General features: G+C 38.3%; 1 protein-coding gene and 1 long non-coding RNA gene across 8 annotated transcripts in view; one reads left to right on the top strand and one right to left on the bottom strand.

Annotated features, from left to right (window-relative positions):
• The window catches only part of DYNC1I2 (dynein cytoplasmic 1 intermediate chain 2), a 29,458-nt gene extending 28,269 nt beyond the window's left edge, over positions 1-1,189 (bottom strand). For 4 of the 5 annotated variants that reach the window (XM_068195868.1, XM_068195871.1, XM_068195870.1 and 1 more), the window contains exon 1: positions 1,055-1,189. The gene's annotated coding sequence lies outside the window, so the exon portion shown is untranslated. Of the gene's footprint in view, positions 1-831; positions 971-1,054 lie in introns of those variants that run through there. The other variant, XM_068195869.1, reaches the window with a different exon arrangement.
• A 601-nt stretch (positions 1,190-1,790) lies between these two features.
• The window catches only part of LOC137477132 (uncharacterized), a 33,186-nt gene continuing 17,122 nt past the window's right edge, over positions 1,791-17,854 (top strand). The window contains exons 1-3 of one of the 3 annotated variants that reach the window (XR_011000815.1): positions 1,949-2,223; positions 6,855-6,966; positions 11,961-15,256. This is a non-coding gene — a long non-coding RNA (uncharacterized lncRNA). Of the gene's footprint in view, positions 2,224-6,854; positions 6,967-11,960; positions 15,257-17,854 lie in introns of those variants that run through there. The other 2 variants (XR_011000814.1, XR_011000817.1) reach the window with 2 other exon arrangements.

The following is a 17,854-nucleotide window of genomic DNA, read 5'->3' as shown; positions in this document are numbered from 1 at the left end:
ACAAAAGGTGGAAAACCTGTAAGTTTAGAACTTCACAAAGATTTGGAACACAGGTAAGAAAAACTGAGTGAAAGGACTAGGTGAAGAAGAACTTAATTTTACTGTTTTTAAACAAAGTCAAGTGAGCAAAGAAAATGGACAGGTGGTCCTACAACAAACGAGACAAACTATAAATGCTTTTACAGTAAGTTTGACAATAAGGATACAGGATTAAGCGTTAGTAATGTGACTATGTGCTAATTAAAAATAAAGAATACTTGCAAGTGTTTGCACAGCACGGCTAAGCACAGAAAGGGATGCAAAATGTTGCAAGCCACATCTTAGTAATACGTATACCGGAGTCAATGCGTGTATTCCTTCACGTCGTCTGTTAGCACTCAAGTGCTAATCAATAAATAACCTCAAGCCAGCATTTCCAAATGGCACCCCCGTGTCCCTTTGAAACAGCGCTAGGAAAGCGCGTTGTCACACCACGGATCGCCGCCCATGCACTGCCGGCCCAAACCGAGCGAACCCGAGGAGAGGGGAGCCCACCCCATCCCGCCCGCGATGAGCGCGGTACGGACCTGCTGCCGCCAGAACCAAAGTCCCCACCCAAATCCCACGGGGGCCGTCCCGGGGAGAGCGCCCGGCAGCCCGGACAGGGTCGCAGCACGCCCCGCGGCCCGGGAAAAGGCAGCACTCCCAGCCGCTCCCACCAGCGAGCCCCGGCGCGGGCCGCCGCCGGCCCCACCCGGCTGCCACAGCCCTCGCTGCACAGGGCCAGGCCGAAGGAAGGCGCGTTCCCACCGGGCGGCAGCGGCGCTGGGCGCGGCTCGCTCCCCTGCGCACCTGTCCGCGGCTCCGTCCGCGGCTCCTGCCCCGCGCCCGCCGCCCTCGGCCCCGCGCCCCTTCCGCCGCCGCACAAAGGCGCCGACAGCTGGCAGGAGGCTGCCGACGGCACACGCCGAGGGTCAAACCAGCTCCGAAGGCGGAATGCGCGGAAATCTACGGGAGCTGCGGAAGGACACTCAGATCTGTGCAGTAAAACACCCAATGCCCCACTCGTCCGCACCGTCAGGGCCGGCAATCGGAAAGGAATTAACTCGGGGAATGAGCGCGAAGCGACGCGGGAACGGGGCGGTTTCCGAGCTCCAGCACCACACCCCTCCTTCTGGGCGCTGGCTGGCGAAGCCGCTTGGAGAACAACGACACCCAGCATGCAGCGCGCACCGCTGGATGGGCCTCGTCGCCGACGCTCCCCGGGCGTGGGCGCGGCGCGGCCGCGCGTTGCATGATGGGAGAGGTAGTCTTCCGAGCGGGGACACGCCAGCAGCGCCCGCTTGGCGCCCGCAGGGCGCGGGGAGCCAGCGCCCCCGCCTGCCGTGGAGTGCGCGCGCATGCGCGCCGTGCCACGGGTCACTGATGGCGGGCGGGCGCGCGCGGCGAGCTTCCCTCACGGGCGCCCCGGCAGCGGCCGCGGGCAGGGCAGAGCGGGCCGAGGCGGGATCCCCGTGCGGAACAGCGCCTTCGCCTCTGCTTTGTCTTCCGGACAGTGAGGGACGATTCACGTTAGGCCCCTCCCGCAGCCGAGCGTGAAAACCAGTCGTGTCAGTGCGGACGCTGATGGAACGGAATGGTTTTAAGCGCGGAGCCCACGTGCGGCCGGTAGCCATTATCCCTCCAGTGACCCGGGGATAACGAGTATAAAAGCCGGATTCGGGGGGAGCGGCAGGCCGGTGACAAAATGGCCACCGCAGACGGTGCTCTGTGCCTGTCAGCCGGTGGCGTTGGGCTGCCCTGGCCCATCATGGTTCCCATCATGAACCATCGCGGTTCCCATCATGGGCGTCGTGCAGGAGTGAACTTACCCAGCTCATTTTGATACAGCTCCAAACTGGTAGCAAATGACTTTGCTGTTTCCCACTCGTCCTAAATAAATAAGTGTATTGTCATTTGTATCCTGTGGAAACCTATATCAAAATCCTGTGACTGCTGGGCTAGTGCTACTGACTTCTGTCTCAGTGAAGAGCAGGGTCCCCCAGCCTGCTGATCTGCCAGAACTGTGCTTTCCAAAGCAGAATTGTAGGGAAGATTGTTGTAGTTCCAGTGGAGCATGTGTTCACAACACCCTATGAAATGAAGCTTTTGGAGGCAATAACTCCGTAGCAGGTTAATTTTTCTGCTATTACAGAATTGGAATAATTTATTTGCAATGACTGGATCTACAAATAGTTATGCCTGGTGAGTGCATTTTTGAAACTTGTCCTGACAAACACTGGAAAAAGGCTTCATTTGCAGTCCGGCTTTGTAGCAGTCCTGTTAGGTATAATAAACTGAACAGGTTGGTTGGTACTTTGCTGGGATGGATAGCTGCTAGGAAAACTTCAATTGCTGCAGGAATTGGTGTTGATTATTTACTCCGCTGTAGTGTTCCATGTGAGTCAGGGTTTATACTGTACCTCAAAAAGTTTAGAAAAACCCTCTGTTGTTTGGATGGCTTCTGATAATTTAATAACCTTCATACATATTGTAAGAGTTTCTCCCCTCTTTCCTGTTCCTGCTAGATGGACATATTTCTTTTCTGTCATGTCAAAATAAGGTGATGATGAGTAATGGGTCCTTTCTGACATGAGAACCCTTTTGCAGTCTGGTAACCTTTAGCACAAAATACACACTAGTGAATGGTCCAGCACTTGAGAGTGATTCCCTGCCAAGCACTCTAGAAAATAGGTTTACCAGCTGAAATATTCCAAGTTCTCCTTCCTCAGTGTGGTCTGATACGGTACTCTCAATTTTTTTCTATTATGTGGTTAAGACAGGAGATAATCAGAGCTTCTTAATGGATACTGTAACTCACCAAAACCTGCACTAGTTCAAGTGGTTTTATGAGAGAGTATGAGAACTGCCAGGAGATCAGCCCAAAGGAACTATTTTCGGATGTATTGTATGCTAGGCTATATTCTGCCCTCAGTTTGTGCACCTGTCTCCCGCTGACCTTTATGGAAGTTTGTGTACTCATCAAAAGAGGAGAATACATTTGAATATTTGTTAAGAGGATAACAGATTCCTTTTGTATTGATTATGTTAGCATTACTAGCCAAAAAGATCAGAGGGTAAATAAGGAGACAGAAAGTGTGCACTTTTTTTCCTGTTGTAACTGTTATCTCTAACAGTTAAATTTTAGCATTTCCACATTGTTATGAGCTTAGCTGAGTCACTGACTCACAGCATCAGTCAGATCTATTCAATTAACACTGGAGCCATGGAGTCATTTTACTGAAAATGGAAATAGGATTTGTTCCTTTTCTGGTTCTTTCATAAGAAACTTGCCAGTGTGTTGGAAGAAGCTCTGAAAAATTACATGCATTCGGAGTGCAGCTAAACTATGAAGCAAAGACATAAGCATCAATTTTCCATATGAAATTTTTCTCACTCTATCTCCTACGTCTTAAATCTTTACTTTTAAATATAAGTTGCAAGGCAGTAGATAGTTGAAAATGCATTTATTACTAGCAAAAGCCAAGCTCCATATTTACAAAGCACTTGAGCAGAAAGGAGATGGCAAGATTTGACTCAATGGAAAGATGAACACTAACATCTATCAAGACCTGTGGTGATGACACCTATGGTTAAAAGCATTTATTGAAGAAAAATACGGATTTCTTGACTCTCAAAACCATGTGTCATTGGAAACATGGACACAAGTCTATACAAGTTCACACACATATATACATATATTTGTCTGGAACAAATCTACACATATAATTTGGTTCTGTGTTACATAAACAAGTCATGGTGTAATCTGTTTAATTTTTTATAGCAATATGACAAGAAATAAACAGCATTATTTCTGTTACTATTGTGTATGCCTCTAATGCTAGCAAGCTCCAACACATTTACAGACATGTTTGTAGGAGCAAAATGTATTTATGGTTGGTTTTGAAGTCAGTGGAAGTGTGTGATATTCAAGCAATACTGTCATTAATCACAAAAATAATTTTTAATTTCACTATAGTCATAGAGATTTGTCACTATTAGTTATACTAAAGATGGCTGCAATTCAGGAGTGATGTAAAACATCTGTTCCATATGCTTAATTCACAGTATATATCCACAGACAGGTACTGATCACTGTTGTGCTGTATTTAGGACAACAATTAAGAGTCCAAGAGGAAGTAAAAAATTCAGATCCATGAGATTTTGTAATTTTCTGGGTTTGATTTTTATATTTAGTAATAAATCTAGCATTTTGTAGCATTTCTTTCTCTGAGCCAAAAAAGCTTGTTGCTAGTACATTAAAAAAATCATCTTAAAAGGAACATTTCTCCAGCTCTTGTCCTGGCTCTGGAATTGTGGGGTCAAGTAACTTAAATCTTGTCTTTTTCACCTGGATATCACAGGAGGAAAAGCAGTGTTTTGCCCTGGGTAGTTTGTGTCACTGGTTACCAGGTTACAAACATATCTTTATTTTCTCTTAGTCTTAGTTGCTTAATGTGTCAAGTCTCCTGATTTCAATAGCAGTATTCCTTACTGCTAAAGCTATGTGATTTGATATTTGAAAGGAAGCCTTTTGAGTGGAAGACACCATATGTAATTTGGAGTGTTATTAAAATCATATCTGCAGGAAGTAGTTCATACATTCTTCATAACAAGGAAATCAGCAACTGAATCATACCTATGTTGTTTCTGAGCTTTTCTTCCTGCCACATTTCAGAAGCTGACAGAGTTATCCTTGTGACACAAGTGTGAAGTAAAGGTGACAAATACACAGTTTTAGAGGAGTTAACTCAAGATCAGTCACGGATATTCAACTGATGGTTAAAAATTGCCCTTCCTTCTCTTAGTCCCATGATCAATTCAAAAGAAACAATTTTTCCTAAATATCAAACAGTATTTAGAAGTAAGCATTTTAAGTGAAGGCAAGCTCTAAATTTGTGAAGTTAAAACATGACCTCGATAGGGTGGGAATTTTTATGGGCTGTTGTTTGAATTCCTGATATGCACTAAAGCAAATTTCATCTTTATTTCCATGGGGAAGGCAAACTACTTTTCATAGAAAAGGATCAAAAACATCAGAGTGGATATGCTATGTTAATAATAGGAGGTGGACAGTGAGGGTAGAAGAACTGATGGGACACTTATGGTTCAAAGAATTCAGCACTTTTCATTTATGCTGGAAAAAATGTAAATTATGTCGCCCTCACCTCCTAGTGCAAAGATATCAGACAGACAATCACTAAGTGATACCGCTGACATTAAAATGGCTGGAATGTTATTTACTTCTATTTATTTCTTTTGGAAATCTTACAATATCTTATTGCAAATGAAACAAAAATCCACATATAATGGTGTAAGAAGCAAAGGTTTGTCTGTAGTTTCAACGCTGGATTATTGTTCTATCTCAAAGCTAATTGAAATCCAAGATGTTTGTATCAAAGCTGTAACGAGACACTGACAAATACCTTTCTGCCCCAGTGGAAATGTAATCTTTCTATTGAACATTTTGTTCTGGTAAATTCCATCTGCAATAGGCACAGGCATTTTGCATTTGAATCAAGAAGGTCACTCCTTTGGATCAGATGATATAGTGTACACTCCACTTGCCTTTAGATGAAATTGATCCTTTACTGCACTGAACATAAGACTGTGCATTTTTTACACCTAATTATCTTATTGTTTCATCTAAATTAATTTGGAATGCTAACACTACCACCCCTTTTTGATCTTTGCACATATCAGTGAGACAATTCTCTGAAAAGTCTTATTCCTTAGACAGGAATACTTTAAAAATATTCTGTTGCATTTCTTTGCTAAATAAACCAGAATAAAATCAATGTTTCACTTATTGATAGAATTTAATATTTCATAACATTTCCCTCACTTTTGCAGCAGTAACACAATAGTTCTATGTATAGTTACACAAACTAGTAACTAAACTACATATTCAACATTTTGGTTGTTTTACTCATAAATAATGCCATTGACTACAGTGAAGAGAGGCAGCATAAAACTGAATGGTAGTTGCACTGTGTTCACTCATCAGTGTTAAAACTTTCAATACCTTTGGAAATATGACTTTTTTGGTTTTTTAATACAAAGTAAATTGTACTGAGTGTATGTACAAAAGTGTGTAGATTATTTTTACAAAAACAGATGGAAGAAATCTCTCGCTATGGAGGGGCTACTGTGCAATGCATAAATAGCAGCTAGATCTCTGCAGGTTTGAACCTGTTCTTATTTAAATCAATGGAAATTTCACTGCTGACTGCAGTAAATGCTGCATCAAGACCCCCAAAAATCAATTAAATGCGTTCTTAATAGGCTTTCATGCCTTTGAAAATCTTTCTCTGAATTACAGAGGGAAACCAATCAATTAGGCCTTAGAGTTAATTTTATTACAATAAATCCCACAATATTGTGCAAAATTAAATATAATGCTTAGATTTACTGGTTTTTATTTATCCAGAAAGATTAAGTAATATCTGTGATTGTCAAACCACCTTGTTTTATTGCTAGAACATGTAGGACTCCACATAATGCTGATGTGACTCTGTGTGTTTTGAATTGTTTCTGCACTGCAAAGAGCAGTGCTGGTACTAGGAAGCGGAGCAATGAGAAATTGCTCTGTCAGGACATGGACTAAAATTAATTTAAAGTAGACGTTTTATGTGATATTGTAGCAATTGGAAATTCTGATTTAGTGTCTGCTAAGAAAATGTTGAAAATGCTTTTAAAAATTTCTTAACCAGCTAAAGTTCAGTAATAGTGGATACCAAAAATATAATTATTAAGGAAGATTAAAGAGTATTTAGTGTAAAAAGACTGTGTCTTGTTCTGATTTGTATTAATTTTGTATCTTTCATTGTTCACAGGAGTTCCAGTGATGACTGAAGAGTACATGACACAAGCTGGCAGGTGGTGCAGCAAAAGATTTGCATAAAGCTAATTTCTCCATTTCTGCTGTCTTCATCTGCTGTCATTCAGGTGCCATAACCTGTTTCCTTAAACTGCATTATTGTGAAGTGTACATTTATCTGTATCACCATGAGGTCATAACGTGTGTGCTTCACTGTGCTCTATTTAACTAGAACAAATTCTTTTGAAATCTTAGGTAGTTATACTGCTTTTATAGGTTTAAAATTGCAGCACTAACATCTATTTTGTGTTTTGTAATTTGTAATTAAGCTGTATTTTACCTAGATATGAGACAGCATATTTATTATTACAATTCTGTATAAACTAAAATTATATAATATAGGTAACATAGCAATACTTCATATAGTATGCATGTTACCTTATGCACAGTTCTTATAGTAAGGATATTGAGGTTGTAATCAATTTTATTTAATAAATTCAGATACTGAGTCAAGACAAAATATGCTCTACATACCTTAAAGCTGTTACAAAAGCAGAGAGAAGATAAAATACAGAAGGAATTTCAAAACAGAAAAAAATTAAAAGTTGTGTTTGAGGGGTATTATAATTAGGAAGGAAAATATTCTAAAAGTAATAAAAATAAGGAACTACTATGTTTGATAAGTATTCAATGAAACCAACTGTATCTGTATATAGTTGAAAGTCTGATCCTCAGAAACTACTGAGTGGTTCTCTTCAAACTAAAAATGGAAAAAAATGTGACAGCCTGAGAGCAAGTATGATAAGTATTGGTCTAGAGATAATTGCTTTGAAAAGTTACTTTAAGCTGATGAAAAGTTCATAAAAGAAAAGTGCCATTTCAACCAAATAAGTGTAATAATATCAGCTAATGGGGAAACACATTCTGGGAAGAAAAAATAAGCATTGCAAAGCCTGGAATGGCCAGTATGGAATACAGAAATGTGTCCAAGTGAGTAAGCATCAAATGAAGGATTATCCCTACTTGTGGAGAACCCATTCCAGCAAGTAATTGAACCATGGACTACTGCATCTCAAATTTGTAGGACTCCCCAGAGAGCTAAAAGGGACTCTGCAGATTCTGTCATCAGTATGCCAAAGATCTCTGCTCTGTACTGTAGTGCTTAAAAGTAAGTGCTCCCCAGATTTCTATTTTTAAAGGACTTCTTTCAGAATACTGATCAAATCTTGGTGTTCTGAGTTTTTAAAGGTACAGTGAAGTTCTCTTTGTATTGTTTTGCATGTGAATGCAAGAAAGAAATTCTGATTAAGGTTCTAAAATTAGACCAAAAATGTTGTTATGTTCTGAAATAGTTTGAAAGGTAAACAGAATGCTACCAAGTGTGCAGGCTAACTACAGAAAAAGAGAGAGGATAAGCTTTTAAAGAGAAATATTTTGTTCTGTACTTAGCTTGAAGTGAAAAGAGACTATGCCAAGCAAATAACAGAAAGACAGATAGGTGTGCAAAACTGGGTGGCAGGACACTGGGGAAGTGTGCAGTATGAAGCTTCTGAGACTGCTGAATAAAGATGTTAGGTACAAATTAGAACTAGTTTTGTACTGAAGGGTCTGCCAAAACCATGATGTTAGAATACATAGATGCAGGAATGTCCTATGTATATTGCATATATCTCAAACAACTTCTAGAACGTGTTAGACCACACCACTGTCTTTCACTAGGATGCCTATTTTGTTTGGAAAAGGGTTGCAGTTGAGATTCTGTCTCTGAACTTGAGAGGTAATGTGATCTGTAGAATCAATACTACAAAAGACTTCACATTTTACTGGATTTTTTTGACTTTGTGTTTTGTATTTTTCCTGCCACACATTCAGATGGAAGGCTTACTACAGTGTGTTAGACTTCTCATACCATCAGGAAACCTGTGACACATTTCTAAATTTATTTTAGAAACTCAGTTCTCTCTTAAACACTGTTCAGTGATTCATTCTGCTAGCTTTCTTAACTTGATTTTGATTTGATCCTGTCTACAGCTGCATAAAGATAGTGGATTAGGGTTTATCATACACAAAACTATGTAGAGAGTCAAGAAATTTTAGCAGAATCTGGCAACAACCAGAACTATGCAGCCAAGTCCAGTTAAGATATGGTTAAATACTTTTTGCCAACCTTGAATAAAAAACACTGTTGTAAAACTGACAACAGCTAAGAAAAATAAGCATATATTTAAGTCAGTGTAAACTAATTGGATGAGCTCTCTGTGATCAAATTCAATGTGATTTGGTTGTATATCCGGAAAGGAAGCTTTGTGTTTATGAAAGCTAGATTTCAAGTGACACTGCAATGAATGGAAGCACATCTCTACCAGTGCTTCTTGACCTAATGAAACGTAAAAGATTTTTCATTTTGTTTATTCTATAATAAATGGCTGCATGTGTGTGATAACACTGTATAAACTGTATTGATTTGTGGAATGTTAAACACACTTTCTAGATAAGATTTTTCCTTATTTCAAGCAACAAAGAAGTATTCATAATTTTATCTTTGGGTGGATTTACAGTCACTTCTGCAGAAATGTAGGCTTGATCCCCTTAGACCTTCAGTGATAGAAGTCAGCTGAAGTCAATTTATGTGAGCACATCTATTCCAAAGAAGTCCTAAAGCCACCTTTATCATGTATAGGGTAGTTTTATATTGTATTCTGTAGGAATAAATGTGAACTTGCTCTGTCTCTGCATTGAACCTGCTGGACCCGGTTGGAACACAATGAACATGGTAACAGTTTGAGCTAGCAGAGGCAAGCCCAAGGCTGGGCTATTAAAGTTGGTTATAGCCCCGTGGAAGGGCATACAGTGGTGCTCTGTGTAGCTGCTTTTGTTAGGTGGGTTCTTTCATTTTGGGCAGAAGAATGACCAGTCTATCTGCTTGATATGCAGGCTCCATATTTAGCTTAATAAAAAAGATAATGAGTCATAATTATGAATATGTATATAGATGGAAAACAGCTAGGAGTAGAGGATCCTTTAGATATTAGATAAAAGCATAAAATCCCGTCAATAAAATCCTTCCAAAAATGGAAGGTAGATTAATATATTAATTATGTACTTCAAAAATTGTATTAATTATAGTTTGGAACAATATACCTAGGTAAGAGGAATAGTCTATTCTATCTAAATTCTTTCATTGCCTTTTTTTCTGTATGCTTATGCACAATATCTGATATAGGTGTTATTGACTAAGACCTACGACTTTTGATTTGAAGCAGATCAGAATTGTTTACAGAGGGTGCACTTTACACTCTCTGATCTTCCTGGCAAGACTTCTTGCTCTGAATTTCATAGTTCGAAATCTCATTAGCCAATCATGGGAAACAGGGAGGGGAGAAATAAAATATTTCTTGTTCCCTCCTCATGTAAGAGAAATTAAAGTCAAATGTGACATAGCAGGAGATAGTAAAAAAAATGTGGAGTCTTTGAAACAATGAAACTCAATGTCAACACTCCACTCTAAAAGCAGGGGAGCAAAATGTAAAACCCCAAACCAAGTCTCAATTTGCCATGATTTGCAAAGAAAAGAAATTCTTCTCAAAGGTAGATAAATGATAATGAGTGTACCATAGCCCTCATGGTAATATTATAGTTATGAATCAGGTTATTAGGTTTATCTTCAAATTAATTCTGTATTCAGGGGAATCTCAATAGAGACTCCCTAGTCTCAGGATTTCACTGAGACTTTGGGTGCTCAGATAAACTTATAAACTCCAGGAAGCTTGTCTATATACCCCAAATCTGAGGCTTTACTAAAATTTCTATTCAAGAGACACTGATATTAGAGGTAATCTTTAGGAAATGCAAAAATACTGAGCAATTATTATCAGTGGCCCTAAGATGACACTTTATTTCAAGAAATGCCATTTGTGGATTTACAGATGATAATTGAATATCTCAAATATGGTATTTTTTAGCAGCAAGGGCATCACTGCAACAGACATGACTTAATTTATAGGATCAGTTATTGTTAATAATTGAATTTCATGAGATAATCATAAATTTGCAATCAAAAGAATACAAGACCATAAAATCTGTTGTTGTAGTTAGAAAATCTGATTTAAATGTCAGAATAAACTGTTGTTTATGTAACTAACTGAAGGAAAATGGAACAAAATTAATTGTTACCTATTTTTCTATTAAATACATCTAGTTCAGGAACTCCAAGATATTTACCTCAGTAATATGATACTATCTTCCAGTTATTGAATTTAAACTTTTGGACCAAGTAGATAATATTTGTTTTTCTTTCAATTATGGTATTACATTTTATTTATTAGGTGTATATTATTTAATTAGAAAAATTACTGAAATGAATTAAATTACCTGTTAATAATTACATTTGAAAACCTATACCCTTTACAGTGCCAAAATCCCTCTAACTGCCTTCTGCCCTCAGTATTTATTGTGTGCTTACTATGGAGTCTTGCCTTGCTTGGGAAGTTCCTTGCATTTTGATGCAAACTTTTTCCAGTATCTCAAAAAATTGCATTTTCTGTGGGCACTGTGGGTTAACGGAAGACAACTGTCTGCCAACTGGATGTAAATGCACAAGTCTGCCTTATAAGCAAAAATCTTTACTCATTTAAATGTCTAGAGAAGGTAATTAAAAACTGTAGAATGTGCAAAGGACCGTACAGACAATGGATTACTAAAATAATTGTAATGATGCACAGTTCTACAATCACCCTTTTCTCTCTGCTGAAGGACTCTGTGTAGAAGGCAAATCTCTGCCTGACACATTCTGATGAGAGTTTGTGTTAATTACACTTATTTTACAAGGGGCACTGTGTCACTTCCATATAAAAACAGTGCATTGCTTCCATTATAGTTGGACATTTGCATGAAACCACAAATAGTTTCCTTGCTTATCTGTGTTCCTGGCTTGAGACCAGTACCTTTCTTGCCTTTTATTAGTTGCAGCATAATCTAAAATAGAGGATGAATAAAATAATTGACCAAGAATATAGCTTCAGATATTATTGTCTATGTGCCCCACTCTGTCTTTCCCTTTTCTGCCTCTCCCTAGGGGAAAAGCAGTTATCTTCCTTATGCTAAATCCAGTTCCTGTCCACAGCAATCGTAAATCTTGGCATCAGGCTCACAGCAGAATAAAAAGTCAGATCAGCGGGAAGCTTCCACATAAGAGCAACAGGCAGCTCCAGGAGGAGGGAAAAAAAACTACAAGTAAAAAATCTTTTCAAACTCTTCCATTTATTTTCTTTCAAAAATAAAGGGTTCTACTCATTAGAAACCCTCAGGTTTTCTTGTATTTTTAAAGATAATATGCCTTCAAAGAATGACAACTCATTATTCAGCCAGTCTTTCAAAGCCCTTTATTTCAAAGCTTCTTTCTGAATAAACAAATCTATAAAGAGAAGAAATTGAAATTTCTGCTTTTCCTACTGTTTTACATAAAGGCTACACAAGCTGTCTTCTCTCAGAATGAGTCAGATCTGAAATTAAAAAGTAACCAAAAATTGTTGGATGTAGCTGGTGGAATTAATTTTATGTATTTTATCTACAGATTTTTATCTAAAGCCACAAAAAAATTTTTAATTGAAAATTCAAAGTTTTAGATCAAAACCCCAAGGTATTTTTTATTACTGTTATTATTTGCTTAGGGATGTTTAAAATGTTTAGAGATAGGCAAAGGAACACTAAGTATAATAAAAATAACTATCATAAACATGGCAACAATGTAATAAAACTGAAAGTCGGGTTTGCGATATAATTTGAATTTGTACTTACTGGGCTGATGTACAAAGTGTCTTTGTAACCATTTATTACATTCCACAAGAGTTTATTCTGAGTGAATTAGTCCTTTAAGGCATTAGGAGGGACTGTCCAACTTAGACTAAAGTGAGCTACCCTCTCCGGGATGAGAAATTGATTAGGTTTTAAACCAGAGAAAATATACTGAGAAATATAAAAATTTTGTTGCTAGATCAGAGATTCAGGGAATACAAAGATAGGAGTAAAATGTCCCCAGAAGAACTGGAGAAAGGAGTTTGGAATAAGAAGGAAATGTTAATCAGTGAATGGAGCACATGTACCTCAGTGGCTTGGAAAGCATAATGTCAGAAAGTGCAAAATAATACAGTTTGTAAGAAAATGTGCAGAAATGTCTGAACTCTCACAGGACTGTAGTCACCTCTTCACTTTGGAAGACCAAGGCATTGCTGTGATGAGCTCAAACCATGTGTAGATTCCTTGACAGAGTTTCCTATAGTTAGTGTCTGAATTACAATTGAAAATAAAAAAAGAGGTTCAAACAGACTACGCAAGACTCCATGATGGCTGATGTAGGCTTACAAAGGAAGATATCAAAAGAAGCACTCTGTGTGTGATTCTGTGCCAGAATATTTGACTTCATATTAAAAGCAGGTACAAATGGAGTACAAGTGCACTCAGAGACTGGAGTAACAGGGAACCTCTCCTGTCCCTGAAGTCAGCTAAAAACTCTGGAAGCAAGTCTTACTTAAAGATACCTTTTTTTTCCAAGTGAAGTAACTGTGGAGGAGTTATGAACAGCTGTTGTATGTGGGAATTGTTGACTGCCTGTATTGCCTGTGAATTTTCTTTCATTTATTTGAGGAGAGCAGTGCTTAGGTCCATATGCAAACTCGTTTACTCAATAGTGCTTGTGGTTATACAGTTGCAGTCTCAGGGACAGGCCAATTCTTCCTAGGCTTTTGCAGTGCCATCATCAGGTTTCTGCTGCTTGGTAGCAGAGAAGAGTTCATCCAACTCCATGTATAACAAACAGCGCCTTCTTTTCAGAGCTGCAGACTTTTTTTCCAGTCACTAGCTGCATAATTGTCAGTGCAGACCAAAGAGCTAGGAAAACTTCTACTGCAGCATTTTGAGATCTGCTGTAGTTGTGTTTCGCTAGGCTTTTGCAACTTCTGCTTACAGTATGCAATAAAGCGAGGACAAGATTTATCTCTAATTTCACATTGCTGCAGATTTTAAAAAAGCATACTTTTCTACATGGAAATGGATATTTCGTGCTGCTACTCTTGTTAGGTATGGAGACCTGTGAAATGATGGTATCATTCAGTATAATTGGAAATGCAGAAGAAAAAGGTGTTTTATTGTTGTTGAGCAAACATTGTTCACTCCATGCACCTCATCCATTATTTGTTGATTATAACTAAAATGTTAAGGCTTTTTAAGCAAAGTATTTCCATAAAATAATATGAAGAGAAGAAATAGTTATAAATGGGGAAGGCACTGTCTGTCTACAGCAAGTACTTCATGAAGACTGATCTACCCAGTTCACAATACAGGCTGAACATGCAAGAAGATTCCTGGCAGGGTGCAATGAGGAATGGCTGGCAGCAGAGCAGGCACGAATTGCAGGAAATGACAAGCAGGTTCAGCTGCTGAAGCAGGTTGACAGTTACGCTGGAAAGTCAATCCATGGGTCATAACCCAGCCTACTGAGGGTCAGAGTCCCGTGGTCACTCGGCAGCTGCAGGGTGATGGCACCAGGCAGAAATCAGGCCAGGAAGTCAGGTCCAAGGGGATGCAGGCCAGCACTGGAACACCCAGGTGGAGGGGGATTAAAGGCCCTGGACTCATGAGCAGGAGTGTGGGGGTTGAGGCTCCCAGTTGAGGCTGGTAAGGGCCATTAAGACTTATTATTAATATGTTCAGGGTCATTACTGTCCATTGGCAGTCTTGCATTTGAAACAGACTAAAATGATTGCAGAGGCTGTGCCTTACCGAACTTTTGTTCAAATTCCTCATTACAAATGCAGTAATCAGAGCAATGAACAGTCATGTAGATATTCTTGTAAATTTTCTTGTAAACAGTCATGTAAATTTTTAATCTCCTTCTGTACATCTGATCAGAAATGGGAGCCAGACAATATTTGTGCTCCCATTGCCACAGTGATGTACGAGCTATTCCTTAACTGCAACAGCAATTGCTGTGTTTAACAAAAAGATCAAGCATTCAAGCTGAATTGCTAAGGTATTTTAAACTAGTATTTCTTTTAGATCCAATAGTCATAACAATAATGAGAACAATGTCATGGAGAATCAGAATTACATGAATTTTGCCACTTTATTGATCTAAACATGAATAGCAAGCTTTGTGAAAAACCATGGTGCCCTGTCTACATCAGTACTAGTTAGCCATAGGAGACAAGATAACTTCCAGTGTAGACTGACAGAATGGGTAAGCAAGTAAGATCAAGCAATAGCACTAGCATACCATGTAAAAAATAGCTTTCAGTAGTACTGAAACTAGTCTGTTCAGTGGAATAGATCAGGAAACATCATCAGAAAACAAGCCAGTATCCAAAAAGGATTAAATTACGAACAGAAGCTGTTAGCATGTATCTGATGGCAGAATGTTCTTTTTTGTTAGATTGCAAGATCAAATGGTAAAAATTACTGGAAGTTCCTGTTTTTTTCTTACTCTTGCTACTTTCATATCTTGTATATGAGCTTATCCCTAAACTTTCATGCTTTTCTGTTCTTGTTGTTGTGTCTTTTAACTAAGCTTGTATTTGCACAAAAGTTACAAACAGAAGTTTAAGAGCTCTGAGGTGGAGCACAATTAAGATGAAGAAATGGGATGAAGAAATACTGTATTCTGAGTGGGCCCTTTAAAAGAAAAGAGAAGGGAATATATAAATTCTGACATGACTGTGTGTTTTTTTGACTACTAACCTTGTGCTTTTGTTTTGAGGCAGACTCATCATACTGTATCAGCTAAAAGTAAGGCTGGTCTTGCCTCTGCCAAAGTCCGTTTTGGTAGTGCTTGCCACCTAGTGGATTACTGCTTGTATACGCATATGAGCAGGATCATCTGCCACAAAAATAGACCATCACACTATTAATCACACTAATATTTGATTATATCCAGCAGAATTTAAGTACTACTCAATGGATTTTTTATTTTGTTGGAATGAAAAGCTTGTGAAAATTGAACTACAAATTGCAAACATTTTCAAAACTTTTATTTGACAGCTGTATTTGCAACTATGACATGACTTGGTGACCAGCAAAATATGGAATTTGAGAGCCAATGAGTAGTGAGTGTAAGTAGTCATGGACTCAGCTGTAAAGTCAAGCTCCATGCTAACATGTGTTGGCTGAGGCTCTATGATGAGTACATTTGGCGAACATAACTGAGTTTATTGAAATTTATACCCATTGTTTCTGCTTCTTCTGTAAGAGTTTGCTGGGGCCCTGTAATTTTTTTAGATTTCTGGTTTGTATATAGTAGTAACTGTATTTTCTCAACATTACCTCTTCTCTTCTCTTAGCTGAATTGCCTGGAATAATTGTCATCTACTTGAATTTCTACGTGATTAATAGTTTACCCCTCATTACTGCCCACTAGTCCTACAGAGATGACAAGTGTTGCTCATACCATAACACAATGCAAGTATCTGTATTGTAAGTTACAAGGGTTCCATCCACTACTTAAAAAAAAAAAATTCCACTCAAATGTAGTCCTCCTGCCAAAATTTGATTCCCCTCTTTCAATTTGAAATACAATTGAGCTTTTAGTGAATTTTTAAATAATCACCATGTTTTAAAAACATGGACTGTTTTACCAGAATTTTCCCCAACACATCCAGCTTACAGGCAACAGTTTAGGGAAGTCCTCAGCAACAGGGAATTGTCAGGTTTGAATGCAACAGGTTTTCTGATACGTTGATATTTGTAATAGTAATTTTTATTATTCCAGGAAAATTTTAGCCAACAGCTATATGGTGTTGTGATGCACTAAATAGTTATTTAGTTGTTGTTTTGCACTGGGTGATTGGGAATTTGCACGGAGTAGTTTTTATACTGCACTATGTCACATTGGTCTATTCCACACACCTTTCCCCTCCCTCCCAAGCCTCAGGTGTAATGGGCTCTCCCTGACCTGCTCCCCCTCCCCTTCTCCTCACCTGTGTCCCATTGGATGTGGCCCCTCGAAGTGGCTCCTGATAAGAAACAGGATTTGGTCCCGAGGAGAAGAGCGCCTTTCATCTTTTATCTGTGTCCATGTAGGATTCCCACCCCGTGATCAGAGGGGACAAAAAGGGGAACTCCTACAATATGGTATTCACAAATAATTTATGCTCTACACTTCCAGGACAATTTTCAATTAAACTTATTAAACTCAAGAATACCTTAATTCTTAGTTGTTACCAATATGTTCATATAGGTGATTTTACTTTTATAGCATTTTATGATCATTAACCTATGTATGAATGACTTGATATGCAGATGTTGAATTGGGTAAGATTCCATAGTCTGTGCTTAGTCTGGCTGTTATTTATCTGAGGGTATTTCAGTCTTACAGTGCATTGTGTTACCATTATATATCAGAATCCTTGATCTTCCCATATTTGCAATTGCATTCTCATGACAGGATAGTTTTGGTTTGTTTTTTACCTCCCTCTAACAACTCATGTGAGGAACTTCTGTTATAATCAGAAGGTGAAATACGAATTGTTTATACATTGAATTCTTTCACTTTCCATTAAATACTGACTATGTTCCTAAGACTATGAAGTACATAAATTTCATCTAACAATCATCATAAATAGTTGAAATTAAGACATATTTAAGAAGTTTTGTACAACTGTCCTCCTGTTTTCAAAAAGTAATTTACGAATAATTTGATCTTTATCCAAATTTAGAAAATTATATTTTAGTACCATAATAAAAATCTGTACTCAGTAGTATCACAAGCTCCAAAAATCACTTTTATTAATATATAAAAAAGAATAAGGAAAACAGACATTATAATTAAATATTTGCTCTCATCTACAAATAAGTACTTTGGATAATAAACTAAGTTTTTAGGTTCTTCTGAACAGTTAAAAACAGAGGAAGGAATTTTCTGAAATAAAAGCAAAAGAAAGAGACTTCTGAAATAGAAAATATTTGGCAATATCTCTTAGTCACTCAATAAAATATCCCTGTAAACAAGCAATCCATATTTACATTATC

This window comes from Anomalospiza imberbis, chromosome 7 (assembly GCF_031753505.1).
Source record: "Anomalospiza imberbis isolate Cuckoo-Finch-1a 21T00152 chromosome 7, ASM3175350v1, whole genome shotgun sequence".
Taxonomy (NCBI): domain Eukaryota; kingdom Metazoa; phylum Chordata; class Aves; order Passeriformes; family Viduidae; genus Anomalospiza; species Anomalospiza imberbis.
Note: the sequence above shows the minus strand (reverse complement) of the source record. Positions and strands in the feature narration are given on the sequence as shown.